Below are 3,858 nucleotides of genomic sequence, written 5' to 3' on the forward strand. Positions count from 1 at the left end.
GCCTTCCCCCAGTGCGCTGGCAGGAAAGGGATGGGGATGGAGCCCCAAGGCAAGCACCCCAAACCTCAGGCAACAAGATACTACTTCCCCTTTACACTGGACAGCAGAAAACCTGTATGTTCAAAAACAGAAAAAGGCCTGCTAATAAAATTTTTGACCCTTTCAAATGAAGATATGTCCATGGGAAAAAAATAAAAAAAGCATTTACTGTACCCAGCGTGGAGCTCTCCAGTTGAAAGCCTTCTCAGACATCATGCCTGCCAACCTCCCTAGCAGCAGACAGGACCCTTCACAGCGCTTGCTTGAGAGCACAGTCCTCGCAGAGTCACGTTTCCGATGACACCGCCTCCCACATGCCGTCAGTTTCCATCACAGGCACCTTTTTGAAATCAGTTTCTTTAAAGATGGGGCACATCAAGCTTGGGTCCTCCCCTGGAAGGAGTGAGACTGAGCCTGTAGATAAGTCAGTTTCAGAAGGTGCTGATGACAGCCTCGACGAGTTCAGAATAAATATTTTATCGCTTGACAATCTGGCTCCCATTGTCCGTGAGAACTCGGATCTGGAACAGGAAGAGGAAAGTGCTCACAGGGAAAAAACAGCTGGCACAATCTTCAGAGCTGAGACATCCGCTGGGCAGGATGCCCCGAGGCCTGCCCAGGCAAGGAGCTGGGCATTGTGGGAAAAGCCCGCCTCTGCAGAGGGGCATGAGAGCAAGGTCTCAGAGCATCTCAGTGCCAGCTTGGCTCCTGGCGTCCAGCTGGACAGCGCTTCCAGCATGCAGCTGCCATCTGAAGCCCCCATGGTGAACAGTCAGCTCAGCCTATTCTGAGGATTTTGAAAACTCTCCAAGTCTGACGGCATCTGAACCAACTGCCCGTTCCAGGAAGTTTCTTGACAGAACACTGGACGTTCTGTCTGAATCTTCTTCCAGTGTGAAGACAGACCTTCCACAAATAGCCGAGTCTAGGAAAATGCCAGGCAGGCATGTGACAAGAGTCTTTGTGAAGGACACAGCTGTGCAGACACCCAATCCCACCTTCACCTACGAGTGGACCAAGGTGGCCGGCATGGCAGCCATGGGGCCTGCCCTGGAAGGTGCCTATGAGGACGCGACGCCCATCGCTAATCATGTTATCAGCACGGATGCAATAGAAGCCCTGAACACCTATATAGCCTGGCCGTATTGGCACTACATGACAGGCTGAAGCAGCAGCTGAGCCTGATGCAGCAGTTCATCCAGGGCAGCCGGCACCTGCACGCCTCCCTCCTGCACTCCCTGGATGCAGACTACTTCCACTACCACACCCTGGAGGAGGTGACCAAGGAGCTGTGAGCACCAGCAGGTGGAACTTGACGTGACGTCTAAGGAAAGCAAAGCACCACAGAGTCCTAGTGTTACCAGCATGGCAGTTAAGACAGTATCTTACGGCGGGGTGGGGCTCCTGGACCATGACCGACGTCTTCTTCCTGGGGAGTACGACTTGGGCCGGGACCGCAGCTGGGACCAGGAACAGCTTCTGGAGGAGCGCGACCTGCTCCGGCTTCTGCCTCGAGTGATCTCCCTGCCTCGGCCTCCCAAAGTGTTAGGATTATAGGTGTGAGCCACTACGCTGAACCCAGAATTAAGATAATTTCAAATGCTTTTAAAATTGGGAAGAAACAAGATGTTTTGAGAAAACAATGCTAGGAATAAATGTAGAAAGAGACATAATGAAAAACTCCCCTCCACAACCCTGGTGGTCAAAGGGATTGATGTTTCCAGCTGAACAAATCCAAATGCCAGTTCAGCTAATGCAGTTATGTTACAAGCTGCTAAATATTAAAGGGCTCTGCAGCACTGGGAAACATTTTGGAAGTAGTAGCCATTCCTAAGTTACCTGCAGGAGATATTCCTTCAGTACCATCTTATGCAATGTGCTAGAGAAATTGAGAGCCAGATAAACTGTGTCTAGTTTCGAACTTCAAGAAGCTGGTAGGACAGTAAGAGAGGCAGTCTGTATGAGCTGACTAATGCAGCAGGTAGATAATTGTGAGTGAATGCACTAACAGAGACAGAACGTGCTCTAGGAGACATGCCAGGAAGATTTTTTGAAGGTAGAAAATTAATTGGTAGGAATTCACTGGTAGAGATGAGAATGTATCTATTCACCTCCAAACAGAAAAGGGCGAGCTTGCCTTACCATCTCCCAGACTTTGTCCTTCAGGGGGAGGCCGATGATGGAATAGGGCACTTGGAACCATATGGGTGCCCCCACAATCGGCACCTTCTTCAAAAGCTGGAAAGGCTCCCTGTGGAAAAAACACATGAGGATTGGAGTGTAATGGAACCTGTGACTCTTCAGGCCTACAGTTTTGGTTTTCTGCTCTCTCCATTCTTACCCAGCATGGGGAGTCTACAGCCTAATTCAGGTTTTAGGTCAGCAACTAGAGGAAAACAAATTAAGAAACTAGAAGATGATTTTCCTTTAGAAATAACAATGTTAAGTTCTTGGCTACAGTAAGTTTTATGGATCAAAACTATTCTGACTTCTCATCTCAACAGAAATCCTACACACATCACATATCAGCATACATATATGCCTCCTGAAAAAGTTCTGTTATTAAAACTTGAAGGAAAAATGAGATCTAAATAAACTGAATATTAAGCATTTCTCGACTTGGTGCAGTGGCTCATGCCTATAATCTAGGCACTTTGGGAGGCTGAGGTGAGCGGATCACCGGAGGTCAGTTCATCAGCCTGGCCAACATGGTGAAACCTGTCACTACTGAAAACACAAAATCAGCCAGGCTTGGTGGCATGCACCTGAAATCCCAGCTACTCAGGAGGCCAAGGCAGGAGAATCACTTGAACCCAGGAGGCGGAGATTGCAGTGAGTCGAGATTACATTGTGGCATTCCGGCCCAGGCAACCAGAGGGAAACTCCATTTCAAAAAAAAAAATAATAATAATATGGCTGAGCATGGTGGCTCATGCCTGTAATCACAGCATTTCTAGAGGCCGAGGCGGGCAGATCACTTGAGGTCAGGAGTTCGAGACTAGCCTGGCCAACATGGTGAAACCCTGTCTCTACTAAAAATATAATTAGCCAGGTGTGGTGGCACGTGCCTGTAATCCCAGCTACTCAGAGGCTGAGGCAGGAGAATCACTTGAGCCTGAAAGGTGAAGGGTGCAGTGAGCCGAGATCACGCCACTGCAGTCCAGCCTGGGCAACAAGAGTGAAACTCCATCTCAAAATAATAATAACAATAAATAAAAATTTAAAAATCAAAAAAATTTCTCTTTTGTAAGTTTTCATTCAGTCTGATATTCATGTATGTATAATCCTTTTTATCTATTAGTTCATCTATGTATTTACCAATCAATAAACATATTCTAATGTGCACCATGGCAAAGGAAACACCCTGATCCACACAAGATATAAAGATGAAAAATCACTCATTCCTAACCCACAGTGCTTAGTGTTTTGGTTTGACTGGTTTGGTTTTAGTGAGCGGAGATCATGCCACTGCAGTCCAGCCTGGGCAACAAGACAGAAACCATCTCAAAATAATTATTATAAAGCATTTGGTAGTGTCAGTGTTCTGGACTTCAGCCATTCTAATAGGTGTATAGTGGTATCTTAGTATTATTTTGATTTGCATTTCCTTGATGGCATAAGATGTGAAGCATCTTTTTATATGCTTATTTTCCATCTGCATATCTTCTTTAGTGTGGTGTTAAAATCTCTGAACCATTTTTAACTGGTTTATTTCTTTGGTTTGTTTCTTAAAAGATTTTAATGATTATAGATACATAATAGTTGTATTGATACACATTTACAAAGTATATGTGACATTTTGGTACAAGTATACAATAT

At 45.9% G+C, this 3,858-nt stretch overlaps 1 pseudogene; it reads left to right on the forward strand.

Annotated features, from left to right (window-relative positions):
- The first annotated feature begins 208 nt into the window (after positions 1-208).
- On the forward strand, positions 209-1,490 carry LOC116546614 (annotated as a pseudogene).
- Positions 1,491-3,858: the final 2,368 nt, after the last annotated feature.

Source organism: Sapajus apella, unplaced genomic scaffold (genome assembly GCF_009761245.1).
Source record: "Sapajus apella isolate SASKATOON/1434 unplaced genomic scaffold, GSC_monkey_1.0 scaffold1123, whole genome shotgun sequence".
Lineage (NCBI taxonomy): Eukaryota > Metazoa > Chordata > Mammalia > Primates > Cebidae > Sapajus > Sapajus apella.